General features: G+C 42.6%; 1 long non-coding RNA gene and 1 other non-coding gene across 8 annotated transcripts in view; both read right to left on the minus strand.

The window, feature by feature from the left end:
* Window positions 1-19,480, minus strand: part of LOC114222741 (uncharacterized) — a 49,945-nt gene extending 30,465 nt beyond the window's left edge. Inside the window, exons 1-4 of one of the 7 annotated variants that reach the window (XR_015768298.1) lie at window positions 19,217-19,480; window positions 15,942-16,018; window positions 13,493-13,552; window positions 9,680-9,743 (exon numbers count right to left, since the gene is read on the minus strand). This is a non-coding gene — a long non-coding RNA (uncharacterized LOC114222741). Of the gene's footprint in view, window positions 1-9,679; window positions 9,777-13,492; window positions 13,553-13,779; window positions 13,912-15,941; window positions 18,656-19,216 lie in introns of those variants that run through there. The other 6 variants (XR_015768297.1, XR_015768296.1, XR_015768295.1 and 3 more) reach the window with 6 other exon arrangements.
* Window positions 19,214-19,295, minus strand: TRNAL-UAA (transfer RNA leucine (anticodon UAA)). Its single transcript has one exon. It is a non-coding gene; the product is annotated as a tRNA-Leu (tRNA).
* Window positions 19,481-23,420: the final 3,940 nt, after the last annotated feature.

A 23,420-nucleotide genomic window follows, 5' to 3' on the forward strand; every position in this document is an offset into this window, starting at 1 on the left:
GCTCTGAAGCATCTTTTCCTAGAAGAGTGGTTCTCAACTTTGTTGCTATAGTACTACTATTTGGGGACGCCTGGGTGGCTCAGTCTGTTAAGCATCTGCCTTTGGCTCAAGTCATGATCCCAGGGTCCTGGGATCAAGCCTCACATCATTGGATTCCTTGCTCAGTGGGGAAGCCTGCTTCTCCCTCTGCCTGCCTCTCTCTCTCTGACTAATAAAATAAAATCTTTATAATGCCACTATTCAATTCTGATGTGAATCACCTACAGTTAGCATCAGACTCCACAGGTTTAAGACTGCCCTCACTTCAGGTACCAGCTGCAAGTTCAGGGTCCCCAGGCCACCTGCACTTCCAATCTCCGATCAACTAGTTGCAAATTTGGAGGTTGTACTACTCTTTCAGGTTTGATAATATTCTAGAATGACTTACAGAACTCAGGAAAGTGCTACACATCTGATTGTCAGTTTTTTTGTAAATGATACAAATCAGGACCAGTCAAATGAAGAGTCACATAGAGTGAGGTCTGGAGGTCTCACATAAAGAGTTTCCATGCCTTCTCCCCATGGAATCAGGACCCATCACCCTCCTAGCATATCTATGTGTTCACCAAGCCACAGTGCCCAGAGTTTTTATTGAAGTTTCATTATGTAGGCATAATTGATGGAATCATTGGCTACATGATTGAACTCAATCTCTAGCCTTTCTCACCTCCTTGGAAGTTGAAAGTTTATGCTAATATCACTATGGCTCAAGACTTTTAATCCAATGGTTGGTCTTTCAGGCATGACCAGCCCCCGATCTGAGTCATCTACTTGGCATAAACTCAGGTGTGGTCCAAGGGCTCACTATGGAAAAACAAAGACACTCTTATCACTGGAGGAATTCCAAGAATTTGGAGTTTCTCTCCTCCCTAAGGACCAGGGACAAATGCCAATCCAATTATTTATTATATAACATTTGCATATTGCAATCACTCAGGAGGCTTTTAAAAATGTTCATGCCTATCAAGAAATGGGCAGAAGACATGAACAGACATTTCTGCAAAGAAGACATCCAAATGGCCAACAGACACATGAAAAAGTGCTCAACATCACTCGGCATCAGGGAAATACAAATCAAAACCTCAATGAGATACCACCTCACACCAGTCAGAATGGCTAAAATTAACAAGTCAGGAAACGCAGATGTTGGGGAGGATGTGGAGAAAGGGGAATCCTCCTACACTGTTGGTGGGAATGCAAGCTGGTGCAGCCACTCTGGAAACCAGTATGGAGGTTCCTCAAAAAGTTGAAAATAGAGCTACCCTATGATCCAGCAACTGCACTACTGGATATTTACCCCAAAGATACAAATGTAGTGATCCGAAGGGACACATGCACTCCAATGTTTATAGCAGCAGTGTCCACAATAGCCAAACTATGGAAAGAGCCTAGATTTCCAACAACAGATGAATGGATAAAGAAGATGTGGTTATATATATACAATGGAATATTATGCAGCCATAAAAAATGAAATCTTGCTATTTGCAATGACATGGATGGTGCTAAGCGAAATAAGTCAATCAGAGAAAGACAAGTATCATATGATCTCACTAATATGAGGAATTTGAGAAACAAGACAGAGGATCATAGGGGAAGGGAGGGAAAAATTAAACAAGATGAAACTAGAGAGGGAGATAAACCAAAAGAGACTCTTAATCTCAGGAAACAAACAGGGTTGCTGGAGTGGGGGTGGGAGGGATGGGGTGACTGGGTGATGGAACTTGGGGAGGGTATGTACTATGGTGAGCACTGTGAATTGTGTAAGACTGATGAATCATAGACCTGTACCCCTGAAACAAATAATACATTATATGTTAATAAAAAAAAAAAAAGTTCATACCTGGGTGGCTCAGTCAGTTAAGGGTTCAACTCTCTTGATTTCGGCTCAGGTCATGATCTCATGGTTGTGAGATCCAGCCCTGTGAGTCTGCTTGAGATTCTCCCTCTCCCCCTCCCCCTCCCCCTGCTCATGCACGCACACTCTTTCTTGCTCTCAAATAAATAAATAAATAAATAAATAAATAAATAAAATCTTTTTTTTTTTTTTAATAAATAAAATCTTTAAAAAAAAAGTTCATGCTTGGATCCTACCAAGAACTAATTGGTCTGGGGCACAACTTGGATATAAGAATTTTTAAAATCTCCTCCAGATAATTCTAACTTATCCTACAAGCTATGCTTCTGGTCTCACTTTATCCTCTTAATTTGAACTTCTAGGATATGTGTGTTCCTCCAAATTAGATTGGAATTGTTGGTCTGGTTAATGGAGCTCCCAACTTGCTACTTGGTTGGGGCTAGGGTTAGGGTTAGGGTTATGATCTATCTTAGGTCTAGGGTCTCTGTGCTGCACAACTGTGAGTGGACCCATTCACAACATAGTTCATGTGAATAATGCCCTGAATATATGCAGGGTACATACTGCACTATACAGGGTAGACATGTCTTAATCTAGTCACCACACATTAAATTAGCATCAGGCAAATTTACTGAACAAACAACTTAGCAGATTTATTGGTATTTCAGACATATTTGTTAGCTTTAACAGGAATATTGTCACATCTCTATCAGCTTTAAATTTTTATTTCAAGTTTAAAACCATCTAAAATGAATCAGAATTTACCTAAAATGATCCTGTATATTAAGAAAAAGTATGATGGATTCCCATAGAACATGCTAAATTTTGAGAAATTGAATATTTTTAAAAATTTACAATATTCACATAAATGTGATTTATTGGAATATTCTATAAATCAGCTTTTGGAAAACTAGCCTTCAACAAATTGGAATTCCGCAAATTATATTCTTGGCTTCTGCTTTGATTAACTTCCATCATCTAAAAAAATTTGCTTATGTGAGAAATTTTAAACCCTAGTATTTTCCATCAAGATTTCCTTGTATAGCATGTGATTAAGAGATTGCATTTTGAAAGTATTTAAAATAAAAAAGGCAGAGGTAGAGAGAAGGAAGCCGTGAACCACTTCTGACCAGCCAAAGTTTTTCCCAAGAACCTGGCAGGAACTTTCTAACAATGAACCAAGAAATTTGTCCAGCAGGGAAAAAAAATAAAATAAAATAAATTAGTAGAACTTGGCAACTCTGTTGCGGTAAGAGGTTGCATTTGACATGAAGGCCCTGATGGTACATTTCCCGAATAAAAATAGTGATTGCCTTTATGCATATAACCCTTTCAAAGTCAGGTCAAGTTACAATATGGGCAATTTTTTGTCCACCCACTTAAGGAAAGAATTTTTCAGAAAACTTCTCTTTCCACCTCAGAGTGGAATAGGAAATAAATTTTAGCAAACTTCATTTTCTGCCATCAGGAAGAGAAAGAAATTCGAATTTGTGATAATGATTGCATTTTAAGTTACCTAAGAAAAGTGCTAGGGAGACAAGAATTGCCTTCTAAAAATAAACCAAAGCAACCAAATAGAAACTTCTCAAGCCCTAGCTTCGAAAGTGTTCACTCTGAATTCCAAACCTCTAGTTTTCAGGTTCTTTCTGAGGTTGTTGGTGAGGACTGACCAACCCTGAAGACTGACCCTGTAGGACTCAATAAGAATCCTAATAAATATGAAGCTATGGTTGGGAGTCTTTGAAAAATAAGTAAAATTTCCCAACTCATTCCACAAACCTCAATTATCTCATACTATTAGGGGTTCTAGAAATACAGAGTCAAAGTTAAGAGTTCTGAGCAATTTGTTTTCAAAGACTCATTCAAATGGGCTAAAGGTGCATATTAGCTTGGCTTTTACACCTCCTGCTGCTGAAGAGGATAAATAATTACAGTGATTTATCTTTGAAATGTGCAGCTCGGAGTTGGATGTGGAGAAGTCACATAATGGTGTCAGTACTTCAGCCCGAAGTAAATGAAATGGTGAAATATATTTAGCACACGATAACACAAAGCACTGAGAAACAGAGATAATAAGAAACTGTCTTTACATATCAGAGAACTTTACAAAATAGCAAGCTTTTACGAAAAGGAAATAATTACAGAAAATAGAAACAGTGGGAAAAACCAGAAAGTCTTCCAAGTTCCAAATTTCCATCCTAATTCTAGCTCTCAAAAGGCAGGTCAGTTTCTCAGGCTCTTTGCCCGGGTTTCTTCTTTCTAACTTTTCAGCCTCCCTCCGTGTGGTAAGTGCTTAATTCTGGAAGCAGTAGAGCATTTGCTGAGATGTCTAATGCCTTTCAAGGCTAATGTGACTATTCAAGCAAGTGGTGGCTTCCATTCCGTTTCCAGATGCCCCTGAGAGGCACTTTGGCAGGACTGTGGTGCCATAAAGGAGATTTTTTACCCTCCAAGAAAGGCTGCTTTCCAGTTTTCTCTTTCTTTCACCATAGACTAGGTTTGCACACAAATATTAATTTGCTTCAAAGGACTTGGAAGGCCCACTCAGTCAAACAACTGACTTTTTAACTGACTTTGCCATTGAATGCAAACAAAGAGCAGCCCAATAGTTTGTGTGCTGGAAATAGTCTTAGATATATCTATGCACAGAATCTTGCCCTGCCCCACCTTTTGCCTGAACCTCTCGCCAGGCCCCATTCCTGCCACCTGAAACTGCTCGTGTGTTGGTCATCACTGATGGCCTCCTAGTTGCTAGATCCAAGTGACCATCTATCAATTCATGTCTTATTTTCCAGATCACAGAAAGTTGATGCTGTTTATCAGTTGATCAATAGAAGACATTGATAATGTTTTGTTTTTCTTCAGCGTCTCTAACCACTCCCTCGCAGTCTTCATTAGGAAGATCTCTTTCTCTATGCGTTACTTAAATGTGAACTTTCTGCAGAAATCCAACAGGGACTCTCTTCTTACTCATCTCCTTACTCCTGTGTGATTTTTTTTCATTCCCTTGCTTTCATTGTCACCTTTAGATTGATGATTCCCATCTTATATCTCTAGCCTATCTCTCTCCTGAGTTTTCTTTTTTTTTTTTTTTTAGGTTTATTTGAGTGAGAGAGAGAGAGAGAGAGAGAGAGCGCACACACACACACACACACACGTGAGCCCGGGGGGAGTGGAAGACGGGGCGGGCAGTGGAGAGGAAGATAGAAAGAATCCCAAGCAGACTCTGAGTTGAATGCAGAGCCCAGTGTGGGTCTTGATGTCACGACCCATGAGATCGTGACCTGAGCCAAAACCGAGAGCCAGATGGTCAACCAACTGAGCCACCCATCTCTCTCCTAAGTTTTAATCTCTGGGGAGACAGAGAATGGAGGGATTCAGAGAGAAGGAACACATACATGGGACCAGAGCCTTCAGTTTCAGAAACTCTGTTGCTCCTTTAGTGTCCTAAACTTAAAAAGAAAAAAAAGAAGTATGTAGAGTCAGCTGTCTGCTTTGCCTGACATCTTAATGTTGGTATCATTGGCTGCAATTTCACTTAAAAAAAAAATTAATCATGTGACCATTTTTTTCTATGTTAATATTCAGGTAGGCAGGTTGGAAATTTGACAATTCCCTTAAATTATATGTCAGTATTTCAGGGCAAGACTGAAAGGACATGTGATAAAAAGAAAAAGCTAGGGCACCTGGGTGGCTCAGTCAGTTAAGCATCTGCCTTTGGCTCAGGTCATGATCCCGGGGTCCTGGGATTGAGTCTCACATCGGGCTCCCTGCTCAGCAGGGAGTCTGCTTCTTTTTCTCCCTCTGCTGCCGCTCTCCCTGCTTGTGTGCACCCTCTCTCTCTCTCTCTCTCTCTCTCTCTCTGTGAAATAAATGAATGAAATCTTAAAAGAAAAGAAAAAGCTGAAGTGTCAGTATAGAGCAATGGTCAGTGACTTCTTTCTAGTATTGCTTATACTAATATTAATATTTATACTGATTTGTGCTACTATCAAGTAGGACGAGTAGCTGCAGATAAAAGAAATTTGGATTCCCCAAATAACAGTTTATTCCAGTCTTCATGGACATCTGAATTTCAGTAGTCCTGAACTGTGATGGTGGTTTTACTAAGATAAGACCTCAAGTAAAAGCTCCTTTTAGCTTTCTTTTCTCCCAACCCCAGGCTGTGGTCTCCTTCCCCGTGGCCCAGCGTGACCAGTCATCATATCCATGTTCTCAGGAGCAGACAAAGGGCATGCTCATACAGTCCTTTAAGGATGTTTTCTTGGAAGTTTTCCAGTAGCACTTCTACCTATGTCACTGGCCAAATCTTACACACTCTGCCGCCTGCAGCTAAGAGAAAAGTTGTCCAATGTGGTCTTTATTCCAGGCAGCAATGTGTCCCTGCCAAACATTGTGCTTCAACTACTTTGGTTGAAGTGGAGAATAGATGAGGTAAGGTGGGCCACCAGAAGTCTCAACAATATTGTGTTCAAACAATGAATGAAACCAGGAGAAAATATCTCAATTTATTTGATGACAACAGGTGATGGAAATGCTACTTCTTCATGAAGATCCTGTAGAGAAAAAGAGATATTTGTATGGAAAAAAATCAGTGCACTTGCAGGGTTCTTTTCAAGGGCCCGCAGGCTCACTCAGCGTCAGGTGCATCACAGGATAGGTGGGCTTTGGGGCCCACGGGCCATTTTCCTGAGAGGTGGGAAGCAGGGAGCCCTTATCCCAGAAGCTTATAAAGCTGTAGAGCCGTAAGTGGCCAAATCCTGGCGGGTGGACTTGTCTGAGCAGCCACCAGCTTGGGATTGCTCCCCACACAAGTGCCTCTGTTATTTTGTGCAGTTCATCTCTAAGCATTGAAATGAGGACTCCCACCACTTCTCTTGAATTTACAGACTCCTCTGTGGGGACTCTTCTCCCTGCTAGTGAACTTCAATCTTCCTTTGTTCAGAATCTTTCTTCTTCCCGGGTTCTTATCCCTTCAACACGACCACAACCACAAGACTGTGATCTTTGCACACGACATTCACCAAATCCAGCAAAACAGCCTCAAGGGGCCATTCCTAGTACTTAAGGAGATTTCTGTTTGTTTCCTCTTCTTTCTTTGTCTGGCAAAGCCACCTTCATTGAGTGGGGATAGTTTTCGTGGCTTTTGTGGCATTTCCAAGCTGTAGTGAGCCTTAGATTAAAGGGCTTAAAAAAGAAGGCAACAACAACAACAAAATTTTTAACTTTCCCTGAACTAAACAGCTGCATAATTCTTGAAATACTGGTGTTCTGAGAGATAAAATAATGTTGGGTAAATATTTCACATGTACAAATAATTTCATTTCATAATTGTGTTTTAGAAACGCTTTGCTCTTAGTCAAAGAGACTCACTATCTGCTTTTCTAAGTTAGGTTTCAATCTACACATCAAATGAGCAATGCAGTAGGACATTTTGGGAAGGACTCAAGAAACTGTGAAGAATGGCTGCCTGTCTACTCCCAGAGAACTGAGGTAATGGTAACTCCTGAGCCCCTCCAGGGTAAACTTTGACTTGCCCTTCAGCACACCTAAGTGCCAAGACTTGCACTCCGACAATGTCTCCTTAAAGTAACACAAAATATAAAAAGAGATGGGGAACCTGTGTGGCTCAGATGGTTAAGCTTCTGCCTTCAGCTCAGGTCATGATCCCAGCGTCCTGGGATCAAGTGCCGCATCGGGCTCCCTGCTCAGTGGGGAGCCTGCTTTTCCCTCTGCCTCTCTCTCTGTCTTATGAATAAATAATAAAATCTTTAAAAAAATGTAAAAAGAGAAAGAGGAGGTCCTTCTCCATCCCCATGTAAAGTGACAGAGGCATTGTGAAAGAAGCAAAGCTTTAGAGATAGATATACCAGCCTGGGTTCAAATTCCAGGTCTTCACTTAGCTATACTTTGAGCAAGTTACTTAGCCCCTCTGATAAGAAGGCAATGAGCAGTAAAAGTCAGCATGGGTTCATTTACTGTATCTTAGGTCAAACTAACAATTTTATTTTTTATAAGGTCACTACACTATGAGTAGACAGAATGCATTTTAATTTTGGCACACTATTAGAGAAAAATTTCAAGACATGCTTGTGGTCACAGTGAATAACTGCAAACTGGATAGTCATTAAATCTAAGTTTGGAGCTGGTTGAACAACAACATACAAAAGTATGTATTAATGTATCAATTCCACCTGGAAAAAGTGTCTCTGATAGTAGAAAAGTCTTGGCCCCTGTTGTATTCAAGATTTTCTCAACAATGTGAATAAAAATGTATTAAAAGCCTGGGTAGCTTAGGAGCAGGAGGAACAGTGAATGCACAGATGACAGAATCAAAATTCAAAAATGATCTCAATAACCTAAAAGAGTAGCTGAAATAAAGGCTATTAAAAGCTGTGTGGAGTTCAGCATTTAGATTCATAGCTACCTGGCATATGGGTATGGTACAGGGTTGGGGATGGTGTCAGGTCAGCATGACCAGAGGAAGTACACAGGACTCTCTTGGCTGGTACGTATGGAGAGAGTCAGGGAGACAAGATGACCTGCTTGAAAGGGGTTCCATTGGCCAAAGCTGGGAAAATTTGAACAGCCAAATCTTAATGACTGTATGGGTTATAACCAGTTGAATAAAAAAAAGAATCCATGAGCTTATATTGAGTATTTTGAATGAATATGTGGGGGAGGAAAGTCTACGTTATAGTAGAATGCTAAGTAAGAAGTGTAGATGGAATGATGGACTTAGAAAAAATCACCATTTGGTAAAAATCATAGTGATAATTGATTCAGATAAAAATCATCAATGGAAGTTAATACTGGTGGGTGGAAGTACACAATACTTAGTAATTAACTTCACAGTGGAGAAACCTGTCCATTTCATTTAAGTTTAAAAGTCAGTATCACCAGAAATAGGACAAATTGACATCATGTGCCTCCTGATATGATGTACTAAGAGGAACATGGCATCACATACATGGCATTCCTGTCAAAAGTTAACAACTGGGATCTAATCATGAGGAAATGGAAGACAAATATAAATTGAGGGAAATTCTATCAAAATAACTGATCAGTCACTGTCACAAAGGTGAAAAAAGGAAGGAGGAACTATTCCAGATTGAAAAGCCTAGACTAGAGACATGAACCAAAAAGGAAAAAGTGTTTATTAAGAATGCCATTGAGGAAATCAACAAAATTTGAACAGGATTTGTGTATTGGGTGCTAATATTATATTGATATCAGCATCCTAATTTTGATTATTATACTGTAGTAATATAGGAGAGTATCCTTGTGTTTTGGGAAACGTGTAGGAGTAATGGGTGTCATAACCATAACTTACTCTCAAATTATTTAGCGAATTAGAGATAGTGAGAATGGGAAAAGGATGAAACAAATGAGGTAAAATGGTAACAATTAGGGAATCCAAGTAAAGGGTGTATTGTTTCTACAGCTTTTCAGAAAGTTTTAAATAATTTCAAATAAAAGTTTTTAAAAATCACTTACATAAGTTCAACTGAGACACATGAACTAGCAAAGTGTTAGAGGAGAAATGCAACCTGAGAGTAGCTTAAGACTCATTCTACCTGACTCTCAGGTCTTGAAGAGTTGCCGCACCCATCTGGCCAAGTCAAAGGCGACCTTTCGTTTCAGGCACCATTCGACGACAAGTATAAGCAGTAGAGTAGTCAGCCAGGCTTCCCGAAGTCAGAAACTTGCATTAGGAAACGCTCTGAGGACCAAATCAGCTGCTCACTGGTGTCTATTTCTCTCTTTGGCTACATGGTCACTCACCTCTGCTTTTCTCTGCATCGGCTTCCTCCATCTCTCTCTCTGCACATCAGATGGTCTTGCTTCTCTGTGCACACAGCAGAAAATGACCTTATGTATCCTTGCAAATGGTTGAGAGAGAACATAATTGGCCCAGTTGAGTCAGGTACCCACCCCTGGCTAGTCAACTGAGGCAAGGAGGTTGGGGTGATGTAATCCTGCCTACTTGGCCTCAGGAGAATGTGGGAAGCAGACGTTTCAAGAAGAGGCACGAGCAGGCAGGCTGTGCCTATGTCAGCAAAAGCACAAATGAGCCAGAGTTGGATGAAAGGCCCAGCTTGATGAGTGAAGAAGTCAAAGACATCTGGTTCTCTAGGATATCTCAATATATAGGTGCTAGGGCATGGCCATACCACAGAAGACAGAACCCATCAAATCATCAGGAATACAATAGCAACAAATGTAGGCACGTGTGTTGAACTAGTGAATCAAATACCAAATACTCAAATCGTCCTGCTGCTGTGAGTGATGTGTTTTCTAACATGGAAACTAGCTCTTGATGAAATTCTAAATAAAATGAAGTACAATGTTTCCTTGATTTACATGGTAGTTGGGTACTTGGAAAATTCACTGCATTTTGAAAGCTTGCAAAAATATCTTGTGTTTAACATGGAAAGCGCAGTTAGGTTGTGTTTAACATGGAAAGCGCATGGAAATTGTTCATTTGGAACTAGAGGTCGCCCACCTTTCAGTGCTGGTGTTTCTCTACAAGACTTCCCTAGACATTTTGAAAAAGCGCAGTCAAACAGGCTTTTAACCTACAGGAATATTCTGCTGCACAGTCCAAACTCTTGTAGGATGAAGGATCATTCTTGATTATGTGGGACTCCCAGACACTGCAGCATGCCCAGCATCCCAGATCCCTCCCTCACGGCAGTAACCTCCCTCCAAATTATTATGTCAAGCCCCAAATGCCCCCACCTTCCTCCAGAATGCTCCCCAAGGCCAGTGTTAGCACTATTGATGACCACTAGTTTAGAGATTGGTTCACCTCTGCCAGGAGTGGTCAGTGGGTTATTTCTGCTTTATTGGAAGCTTTGTCTAAGTAAATCCCTTCCAACCGTAACAGTCAACAAGCCCATGATTAAATCTCATGAAGCCATCACTTGTTCTCCTTCTGAAATATTACAGGTTTTGTTTTTTTTTTTTTTAAACTCCTTTGCTATTCAAGAAGATACTCAACTTTATGCCAATACTTAAAAGCTATGTTATTCAGGACAGGCCTCTTTTAGCTCCAAATGAGAAGCCACGCACCAAGGAGGCATTCACGGTCTTAACTTGGAAATACAAGGGTGGAGCTGATTGCAGAACAGCTTGCTCCGGGAATTTGGTGAGGCCTTGGGGTTCTGTCTGTCTGTTGTCTGTCTGTCCCTCTCTTTCTCTCTTTTTTTCTTCCTCCCCTCTTCTTTTCCCTCCCTTTCGCCCTCTCTCTCTCTCTCTCTCTCTCTCTCTCTCTCTCTCTTTGGGCTGAATGAGGGTCTCTCCTGGTGATGGGCAGACAGCTACTGTCCATTCACATTCTCTCTGTTCTGTGAAAGGCCTCCGCCTCTCCTCTCCTGCGCGAAACTATGCCCCCACGTCTAGGAGAAAACTAGGAACGGGAAAGAATTAACATTATGAGTAGTTGTTTAGTGCCTCTATTCCCTAAATGTAAGATCTATGAGGACAAGACCTTGTCTTTCTTATTCATTGCCATATCTGAGCAACCAGCATGGCATTGCCCATTCTAGTCACTTAAAAAATAATGAATGAACTGTCCAGTTGGAACTAGAGGTCGCCCACCTTTCCATGCTGGTGTTTCTCTACAAGACTTCCCTAGACATTTTGAAAACATGGGCAAAAGGCAGCAGAAGCTGTGTGTTTTCTAAGCAGGCATCAGACTGGCTTATGGTGCAGAGATGTAGAAGCAAAATAGAGAAATCCAGTGGAAAACATCCTCTTCACTCCAGATCTACCCAAGGGGCTTCTCCACCCAGAATTATCCAAGTTCATCCTCACCTTCCTTTGGTCTGAGGAATCCTCACAGGAGACCAAAATCAGCATTAAAGAAATTGGCTAATTGATTCAATTAGTATATTACTGAGGTCATTTCAACTCACTAAGCCACTTTAAAATTTCATTTTGGTTCTATGTATCCTTCTATATGTTGTTCTTTGTAGTGCACTAATAGAATTAGACATTGCACTGAGTCATAGTAAAAGGGTCCTTTTGCATCATCACAGACTCTAAGGCCAGTCTACACTCTAGGAAGCACTTTGCCACACTTAAAAGCATGGCATTACGTATTATTCTAAACATCTTCCAGGTCATAGGGGTCTTTTATTTTTCTTTATGTGAAATTAAAAAAATTAAGTCAGGTTGCATTTAAAATCAGAGCAGAACTGGGTGGGCCAGAATGCTAATGTTTAAAAAATGTGAACAACATCCTTAATATAGCTGTTTGTGACTAACCCAGTGGGTGTGACACCCAGAGGAAAACAATACGCTCACTTATCATGAGTTTGAAAAGTTAGAGTTTAGAACTCTGTGCTATTTTTTTTAACATAAAAATTTTTCAAGGAATTACCCGTTTTATTTAAGAAAAGATTGTAGATGGAAAGTTAGGCATTTCCATTTTTAAATGGAAAAAAGTTTAGTGAACAAATCAGAAAAATGCAATCTATGCCCCTTTCCCAAATGTCATGTCTTTTAAAAATAGTGTCTTTTGTGGTGCCTGGGTGGTGCAGTTGATTAAGCATCTGACTCTCGATTTCGGCTCAGATCATGATCTCAGGTTCGTGAGATTGAGCCCTGAGTCAGGCTCGGGGCTGGGAATAGAGCCTGCTTAGAATTCTCTCCCTCCCTCTCACTCTGCCCCACCCCACTGCATACACGTGCCCATACTGTCTCTCTCAAAAAAAAAAAAAAAATTGGGGGGGGCGCCTGGATGGCTCAGTTGGTTAAGCATCTGCAGGGTCCTGGGTTCGAGCCCCACCTCGGCTCCCTGCTCAGCGGAGAGTCTGTTTCTCCCTCTCCCTCTGCCCCTCCCCCCTGCTCATGCTCTCTCTCTCTCTCTCTCTCTCAAATAAATAAATAAAATCTTTTTAAAAATTGTATCTTTTGCTAATGGTCTCATTTTACTGCAACTGCTATAGCAAATACAATGTATATCCAACAGCAGAATCAATTCCATGAACAACTTTTACCTTTGTAGCAAAATTGGTCTTATAGTCAATCTATTGGTACACTTTATAAAAATCACTGAAGTATAGCCGTAGTTTAATCTATTGATCATCCAAATGCCAGGCAATTTCTAAGCATTTTGTCAACAGCACATTTAACTCTCACGAGAAATCATTTGATAGGTACTTCTATTAACACCCCCATTTTACAGATGAGAAAACAAAGACTTGGTGAAGCTGAATAACCAGTCCAAAGTCACAGTGCTAATCAGAGTTGGAGCTGGGACTAAAATTTGGGCTCACTGACTTTTAGCCACAGTTCTGCGCTGCCTCTTCGGACCTATGAAGTGTATTTCACAAATATACATACTTCTGCGTTTATGTACAAAGGAGATTGTAGAATTGAGACAAATACTCAACACTTTTTAATGATCCATCTTTTCAATGCAATTTTTAAAAAAATTACCCTTTTCAGTCACTTGTGAGCATCACTATCCTATAACCATGACTGAAATGGCTGAGAAGACAATCTAACCCCAAAGATGAATTTGAGATATGAATTGCACAAGTACCATGCATGGCCTACCCAAATGGAAATGATTGAAAAACCACTTACGTGTTTGCCTCCTTGGGCTTCTGGATCCTGATTCTTCTAATCAGAGAAGGCCCACCCTAGCTACAAAAGAAGAAGGAGAAAGAGAAGAAAAAAGAAGTGTAAGAATGTCTGAACCCATACTAAATTAACTATATTTTCCTATTTTCTGTATTTCTGACATTTCTGGCATCTGGGCCCTTGCTGATCAGGGTTAGCTCATTTCTAGAGATGCCAGATACCTCAGAACAGTCCCTACACCCCAGAGCCTGCTGACATTATTCAAACTCCCAAATCCTAAGCCCACTTACCCTGCCTCACCCATTCCTTCCCGTGAAAACCACAATGAAGGTTTTTCCCTCCTTTCCCCTCGCTTCCTCTGCTTCTTGACTCGCCCTGGTGCTTCCCTGTGCGCCCCTCCACAGCACGCCAGGACGCCCGTTCTAAGGATGTGTGGATATAAGAATGTTATTCCTTTATATCATCATTTCTGTGTCCGTGTATCTTACCATACTTGATTAAAACAAATCTGGGGTACATTTTAAAACACACATCCTAAATGAGAATTAATATGTGTACAATAAATTGATGAACTACGAAGTCTACTCAGTGGGTTTCAAGGCCGTTCATTCGTTCCACAGGCATTTTTACAACGCATATGTGCTGGAGACACTCTGCTAGGCACAGTTTCCCGGTAAGTTCCCAGCACAATCACTCCCTCTCTGCCGGATATTCTGGTAAGTGGTTCAGAGACATCAGAATCTATCTACATGAAAATGAAATCAAGTAGTTCATCATGGCCTTCTCTCCAGCGGTGGTGTGGATGCAGGGAACCTGGAATTATGTTCCCTGGCTCCTCCATGGCATTTTTGTACCTGAACAAACTCATGAAAGCTGGAGGTATTATCATTTATCTCATTTGAACAATTGGCAAATGTGTGACGTGCATTCAAGTTGTTCATTAATTAGCTGCAATGGTTACTTAAAAGCAAGATGTAACACAAGGGGGTTAATTAAGATCTCCAAATTCCAACTTGGTACTGAGGACAAAGAAAGCTTCTTGTTCAGGATTCCCCAAATTGAGCATGGCTTCTGTGTTTTAAAGTCAGGGCTAGCCTAAATATCTATTCATCTTCAATCTCATAGTTTCTGAGTTTGAAAAAAATACACTGAAACAAAGATGATGGATAGGATGAGATAAAGCCCCTGTGCATACAATTAAAATAATGGCTCGTGCAAATTGGGTCAATGATTTGGGAATTTTTTTCAATGGCAGATTTATCATCAATGATTGAAACAGAAAAAAGAAAGTCAAAATACTGGCTGGATAAGACAATAGCCTTAATGTGCTCCTAAACACAGTTACTGTGGAACAACAATTTATCAGGATTTTATAGTCCGTATTAAGCAGAATTTAACACATAAATTTGCCTCCAATTAACCAGTTAGGTGTCACTGTTTAAATGTATCGGCAACAGCCTTCCAACGAGTTTTTTTTTTTAAAGATTTTTATTTATTTATTCATGAGAGACAGACAGAGAGAGAGAGAGAGAGAGAGAGGCAGGCTCCCAAAGAGCAGGGAGCCCGATGCGGGACTCGATCCCAGGACTCTGGGATCATGACCTGAGCCGAAGGCAGACACTTAACCATCTGAGCCACCCAGGCACCCACAACAAGTTCTATGTAAGGAAGCTCAACAGAAAAGAATCAAACACTTTTGAATAACTTACAACTTGTTCAAACCCACATAGAGAATGCTTACAAACCCATACTCATAATTTGTAATTCAAATTAAGTAGTGACTTAATTTCTTATTGTTAAAATAATTATAAACTTAGCGGTGGTATACCCACAAATGATTCAAATTTAAATTCAAAATCTTTTACGAATTTTTAAAAACAAAGAGTCTAATATAACAGGCCTACTTTTCATGGGAAAGTAAAGATGCTGCTACATTTTAGGACAGGATTTCAATTTTTAAGAACTATTGATGTTCTCTAGCTCTCTGTATATAATTTTGAATGAAAGAAAACGTTTTACATGTATAGAAGAAGATGGGGGTGTATAATTCTATCCACCACCTATGTACAATGAGTCTTGTATGAACTTGTCTGTCCAGGGAGATTGTGAATGTAAAAGTGTTTTTGAAAAATTGCAAAGTGGTCTTTACATGCAAGGTAAGATTTCTCCCCACTTGCACAGTGTGGTTCTTCTGTACTTCCCACACAGAATGGCTCCAGAAAAGGGAAGAGAACTGAGAGGTATGAAACACCTACTTTTGTGAGAAGACATTATTATGCAAACGATATAAATTAATAATATTAATAATGCTTGTTTTTATTATTATCATTAAGAAGGCATTATTATAGTTCATTTAGCTTTACAAACACTCAGTGGGGTAAGTATTATTTTCCTATTTGCAAATGGGAAAAGGCAGACTAGTAGCCTGAGAAAATTGGAAAATCTGTCTTACCCGAAAGCCTGGGTTCTTTCTACTGAGTCACCATGTGATTTGAACGTTTATAAATTGAATTGTATTCTTCGTGTTTGCTGCGGTAAATTAAAATTCAGTTAGAGAATCCTGCTAATCAGAGAAAACCAGTGATAAAACATTATGCAGAGAAGGAAATAGTAAAGTAAAAGATTCCACCTAAATTAGTGTGTGAAGATTGTGGTTAAGTTGGCCCTACATACTAATCAATAGAAAACTTGTGATTCAGTGCCCTAGGATCTATCTAATAGATTCTCTTGTTTCTAGACCAGCAGTCTTCAGACATCATTTCATCCCTCTTTGTGGCATCTCAGAGTAATGTGGCAGAATTTCAACAATCTTAAGAAGAATACTCATGAGTCTTTTACCATCTCTGCTAATGCACAGTAACTGGTTAATACAAACTAGAAGCTTGACTTACAATATAGTTTCAAAGAAACAAAGTAAAACTCCGTACTACTCTTTCCCTATTCTTGGTAGTACTGTTCCATATTGCACTTGAACATAGTAAGACGAACACTTAAATTTGTACAAGCCCCTATGCTCAGGCTGGAAAGGCTTCAAATCAATATGGTTTTTTTTTTCTCTTGCTTGGCCTTTAAGGAGAAAGGGAGAGGGACACTGAGCTCAGCTGAATTGGCTATGGACTGAATTAAGTAATCTTCACTCAAAAATACTTCCTTCCAATTCAATATGCCCCCCTCTTCCAAACCTATACAGACAGACCAAGAGTTTCAATGTCGATAGAGAAACTTCCACAGGCAACACTAACCAGGTTGCTTCTTGTTTTGAATTCTGTAGTGGACTTCAGAGACCATACTTAGCATGGTTTCAAGATGGCTTACCCCACCTGTCCCTCTCTCCCTCCCTCCCAGAGCCCTACTTCTCTTCCTTTCATTCCCAACTAAAGCTGACACTCTGGCAAAGAGGGCTTCCCACACTGCTCCTTTAGCATCTTGGACATAATTCATATTTTGTCGTTATAAATGTGGCTCATTAAAATCTATCCCTCACTAACTGAGCTCTGTGAGACAGATGCTGGGTTTTTTATCTGCACATCCCAAGTGTCTAACAGTGACTGGCTCATTGCCGGTTCTCGGATGCTGGCAGGATGCTCATTTCCAAACTACTTAGACACTCTTTCTTTTCCTCTTTCCTTCCCTTCTTGAACAATTCAATTCTAAAGCCATTAGATAGGCTCAAGCAAGGTAAATTTTACATTGGCAAGCTTAGGGAATTACAAATATGGATAGAAAAACTAAAACAAAATCTACCATGGTGCATCAGAATTGGAGGTGTTGGTATAAACTCCTGGATATAAATATAAGTAGAGAGTAGATAAATATAAATATGTGCGTGCACACACACACACACCACACATACATACACAGTCCCTAATTCTGTTCACTCAGATGGCCTAGGATCAGTAACACATCAAAAGAATGGGCACATCTAGACTGAGGTCTTGGTTTCTAATTACCATTCTCTGCTAAAGAGAACCAAGGATCTTTTGAAAATGGCTGATTCTAGGGCTGGGTTATAGAAAATACAAGGTAAGCCTGGAATATTTTGGACTAGGAAGTAAGGAAGTGCTAAAGAATGACGAAGACATGTCAAAAGTCAGCTTAAATGGATTCCCACTGGCCAAATCTGGGACACCGGGAGCATCAAACAAATATAGAATGGATTGTAACCATTTATTCAAATAGGATACCATAAGTGCATACTTAGATTACTTATGATTCCATAAATACCTGAATAAAATGGAAAGTTTGATGAGTAATAGGATATTTATATAGGTTCAAAGCACTTCCCCCCAAAATATGTATTAATCACAAAGGGAAAAAGAGTGAATTTATAGTGGTGAAGCCCGGCAAAAGCTTAATCAAGCGAATTAAGTTCAGTTAACAGGACACATCAAAATCACTCCACCTAGAGGATGCAATGTGATAACTTCTGTGATTCTCTTGCTACAGAAACACAACCTGAATCTAATCAGACAAATCCAAACTGACAAAGGGACATTCTACAAAATGATTGGCCTGTCGTCTTCACGAGTGTCCCGATCATGAAAGTCAGAAACACCGAGGAAGTGTTACAGATTGAAGAAGCCTAAGTAGATGTGACAGGAAATGCAATACGTTATTCTGAACAGGAGCTTTTTACTACAAACGACAACCGGTGATTGAATGCGGTTTGGGCACTAGATGTAGTAAATTATCAATGTTAATTTCCTGATTTTAATGGTTGTATTGGAGCATCTCGTCGGTATCTTATTGTCAAATGATTTTTTAAGTGTTCTTTGCACTGTAGTTGCAACTTTTTCCTCTAGGTTTTAGATTACTTTCGTATTTCAAAAGCATTAAAAAACAAAGTAGACCATGCCGTTAGTATTTTAAAATTCTAAGCCGAATGCAAGTTAGAGTCCTAAGATTTTAGAGCTGTGATGCATACTATCTCCGCCTTCAAGGAGCTAATGGAAGAACTGCGTGCACACAATTTTGTTAAAAGGAAAATGGTAGAGATTTACCTCTGACTTTTCTGCAGGGGCAGCTTTCTAACTAAGCTTTCACAGCAGAGGCGCCCGCCCCCGCCCGGCCGGCTCTCGCTCTGCAGCCGGGAACCCGAGCCCGGCTGCGCCGCCGAGTCCCCACCCCGGCTCGGCCCAGCGAGCCGCTGACGCCGCGCAGCCCCGGCCGGGGAGACGCCCGCCGGACGCCCGCCCGCGCCCCCCGCCTCCCCGCCCGCCGGACGCCCGCCCGCGCCCCCCCGCCGGCCGGCCCGCCAGCCCTACGCCCGCCGGACGCCCGCCCGCTCCCCCCCACCCCCGGCCCGCCCGCCAGCTAGCCCCCCGGCCCGCCGGCCCCAGCCCGCCGGACGCCCGCCCGCTCCCCCCCACCCCCGGCCCGCCCGCCAGCTAGCCCCCCGGCCCGCCAGCCCTACGCCCGCCGGACGCCCGCCCGCTCCCCCCCACCCCCGGCCCGCCCGCCAGCTAGCCCCCCGGCCCGCCGGCCCCACGCCCGCCCGCCAGCCAGCCCCCGGCCCGCCGGCCCTCGCCCAACTCGCTCGCCGCGTCGTCTCCCGCCGGCAGGAAGCGAGGCCGCGCGACGTGTGTGTTGGGAGGAGTGGGGAAGGGTGCGTCTCTCCCAGCCAGAAGACGGAATTCTTGGGCCCAAGGCATGGTGTGCTCGGTGAAATTTGTTTAACAAATAAATAAAATGTTTAAGTAAAAGAAAAAGCAAAAAGCAGACATCTACCAGGAGTGGGGTTCGAACCCACGCGGACATTGTCCATTGGATCTTAAGTCCAACGCCTTAACCACTCGGCCATCCTGGTTCAGGCGAACGGTCTGCTTTTCACTCTTCCTACAAGCTGTATTCCATCGTCCTCGCACCCTCCCTCAAGAATTTCTGAGGATCCTTCGCTGCCGCTTTCCCGGTTTTCCCATTCCGAGCTGGAGCGACCTCCCCGCCAGAGCCTCCGTTTCCCGCCGCCGCCGCCGCCGCCGCAGCTCACTGTTGCCCCCGGCCCGCCGCGGCCGCGAAGGCAACTGCAGCCGAGTTCGGCGCGCTGGTGGCGGCGGCGCTCGGCTGCTCGCTCCGGGCGGGACTCCGGCGCAGCCCGTTGTGCTTTCGGTTTCGAGGGGCGCGGGCGCGGGAAACAAACACACTCGTAAACTTCGGGATTCCTAGTGGCACGTTTTGGAGGCGCGCCGGAATGGGGGTGCCGGGACGGAGCCCAGAGGGTGGGGTTTGGTTGGATTTATTCTAAATAGAATAAACTTCAAGGAACGAGTGGCGTGGGCAGCGGCACCGCTTTTCTTCCTCACAACTCACACAGGAAGGAAGTATGTAGAAATTCGTGTCTGTACTGCGCCACGCCACATGCAGGGAGCGTGGCACAAGTGGCCCTCCCTGCTGGCTGCGGGCACCACACCTGCTTGCTGCACGGCCTCAGGGGCAGTGAGGGCCTTGTTCCCACGACCCACTCGTGCACTTGGAAGTTTAGGTTCTCTTCATTGTTCTGCAATGCTCTCCCTCCGTTCTGTGCACAGGAGATTCCGTTTGTCCTGTCACCTCCTTTCCCAGGACTGCCACTGCGTTCCCCGCCACCCAGGACCTCGAACCTACCACAGAGCCAAGGCTCAGGTGTTCCACAGTCGGGGAGCCTGGGGCCTGAGCGCAATCTGGCGGTCACGCCCTGGTTCCTACAGCGTAGGCGGCTGCCTTTGACCAAGAACTTGTATCATCCGGGAGACTGCACAATTTCACCTTAGTCTGTGGGACCTCACCTACTGGCTCTTCCCCCGCTGGGTCACGTGGTAAGAAACCCACTGCCGGGCTCCCTCCTCGAACTTCTGTGACCGGGGAAATATTGCCCTGACCTGGGGAGGCTGTCACTCAGCCTCGGAGTTCCAGCTAAGAACATTGGCGGCCCCTCTTCGGGGCAGCAGCCGGTGGAATTGCCCCTACTCACTTGGCCACCTAACACTGTGAGGTACCAGTGGCGTGCGTCTGCCTCCCAGCCTCAGCCATATCCCCTCTACTGAGCGCGAGGCCTGGCCCACCCGAGCACGCCGACCAGAGCGTTAGACCTGGCCGGCTCTGCCGAGAAAAGAAGGGGCACTTAGATTTTGCGGGGGGTCTAGAGACATCCATGGGGTCATGACACAGGATCACGTCCTCCTACTGCCATCTCCATTTTACCGCAGCAAATCGTCAAGAAGCATCAGATTTCATAAAATTGGGCTTTCAGAGTACTTAAAATGGTAATAATAAAAGAATGTACTAAGTATCACTCTGTGGCGGTCGTTGCTCTAAGCTCTTTACGTATATTATCTAATCTGATTTTTTTTTAACAAGCCTGTATAGCAAGTGTTTATATCACCATGTTCAGGTTTAGAAGCCCAGTTACAAACTCACCCAAATATAAGAAGATGCCTCCTAGACATGCTGCCTGCACCTCAAGGCCATTACAGACCTTCCCCACCATCCAGCCATCAAATCCTCCATGATCTTCTGGAACATGGCAATATACTATCTGAATGATAGTTTTATTTAACCCCAGCCTTAGCCTCCAAAAAGCCTCTGGTATAAACCAGTTCTGAACAACACTGCCACACCATAGGGTACCCAAGTTCCTCTTCGGTGGCCTTGAGATGTATTAAATTTCTTCGGCCGCTGTTCAAGGATGGGAAGGAACACAGGTTAGTCTAGTCAGAGATGCAGGTAACTGAGCTATTGCAGAAGACAAAATTTCGGTCTGCTGCGTGGCTGACTATATTTTTCCGAAGAGGACCACAACAATATCTCCCACCCCACGTGTGACTTCATCTTCTTCCACTGTGATTTTGACACCCATACCGTCAAAACATAGAGTCTGTGTTCTTCCTCCCTGAAACTGGGAAGCCTTGGGTCTGTGGCAGAGGGGCGCTCTGTGACTTCTGAGGTCATTCCCCTTGTTCTCTTGGGATTCTTGCTCTGGGAACCCAGCCACCAAACCGTGACAAAGCCCAACTAGCCACATGTACTTTTGCCAGCCAACAGCCCCAACCAACAGTCAATATTAATTGCTGCAAATATAAGTGAATGAGCCTTCAGTTGAATCTAGCACATCGCCATCAAGTGACCCAGCTGTTGAATCTTTCCAGCTAAGTCCCCAGATCATGGAACAGGGACAAGCTACAGTATCCTTTTCCAATTTCTAACTCACAGACTCTATGGGCAGAATAAAAATATTATATATATATTTTTTGTGCCACTAAGTTTTGTTTTGGTTTTGTTTTGTTTTGTTTTTAATGAAACAACAGTTAATGAAAACTCTGAGACAGATAAACTGGGATAGTGTACTGGAGTTCCTCAGTCAGGGAGCAGAATGTTCTATAGAAACAGGCTCTCTGATATGAAAGCCAACAAGGGAAAGCAGCATCCTGAGATGAAGAGTCCAAGTGTGAGTCCATCACTGGAGTTCTTCCCCTCCTCCTTATTGGCAACCAGATCCTAGGCCATGCTGCCCTTTTCCAAACTGACATCCTTCCTGGGACTCTCTGGGTGGAGGATCACAAGTTGTATCCCGAGGTCCTAGCCACAGGGGGGTTAGGAAGCAAAGTCCTGGCTTTTCTACCTTAGGAAGCAGGCATTCCCCAAACATCAGAAGGGTGTTCAAAAGGTGCTGGCAACTGCAAGGCATGACAAATGTCCACTTGAGTGTTGGAACAAAATGTGAAAAGCACTATGCAGTGATATTTGTTATAACTGACAATATTAGGAAGCAAGTGACAATATTAAGACAAATTTCGCAATACTGAAATGGCTTCACGTTCAGGAAATTGCATTTGACATACTTCTTATGGGCAAATGTTTTACTCTATTTAAAGTATTTTTCACTGTGTGTGTGTTTATTTAAGCCGTGATAGTCTTTCTGCACTTTTTTGGTGATTTAAAAATGTGTTCACGAATGCTTTGACAGTCCTCCCTTTAAGAGATGGAGCTTCCCTTGCAATGTGGGCTGAATCCAACGACTCACTGCTAACGAATAGAATAAAACAGAAGAGGTGATACACAACCTCAGAGACTAGGTTATCAGTGCTGCTAATGTCTTGGTTTCTCTCCCTTGGATCTTTCCCTCTGGCAGAAACCAACGGTCATTTCATGAGCAGCCCTTTGAGAGGCCCATGTGGTGAAGAGCACCCAGCAAGGAACTGAGGTCCCGGATGAGCAAACTTGGTAATGGATCCTCCTGCCCAGTCGAACCTTCTGATAACTGTAGCCCTGGCCAACATCTTGACTACAACCTTATAAGAGACCCTGAACCGGAATCACAGCCAAGCTCTGATTTCCTGACCCTCAGAAACTATGTAAGATAATATTTATTATTTTAAGCTGCTAAGTTTTATGCTATTTTTATGCAGCTATAGATGACTAGTACACATACCAACTAGTTTTTCTAGCTTGGATGATATATTCATGAGCATATATTTTGTTTTCACATATAGATTTTAAAAGAATAATCTTGCTGACCCCTTTGCAAACATCCAACGTTCCTTTTCCCATTTGCTCTCCAACTCTTGAATGGATTACCCATTTACTTTCAGTTTTTCCCCCAGAATCCTCTGATGTGTGGCTTCTACACTGACTTCTCTCTCTCTCTCTTTATTTTTTCAGAATGAAAATATCTTTCCTAAAACAGATTCACATTAAAAGTTAAAGTAGCATGAGTAACTCCTTTCCACAACCCCTGAAATCCCAGTCATACAAGTTGGGAACCGCTTGTCCCTTGAAGATACTAAGCCATTTTCTGTCTCTCCTCTGCCTTTCCCATGCTGCCTTTTTTTTTTTCTCATTTTTTTAAATTTAAATTCAACTAGCCAACACATAGTACATCATTAGTTTCAGATGTAGTGTTCTGTAATTCATCAGTTGCGTATAACACCCAGGGCTCATCACATCATATGCCCTCCCT

This window comes from Eumetopias jubatus, unplaced genomic scaffold (assembly GCF_037043125.1).
Source record: "Eumetopias jubatus isolate StellerSeaLion01/CBP00866 unplaced genomic scaffold, mEumJub1_p1.0 scaffold_6, whole genome shotgun sequence".
NCBI lineage: Eukaryota > Metazoa > Chordata > Mammalia > Carnivora > Otariidae > Eumetopias > Eumetopias jubatus.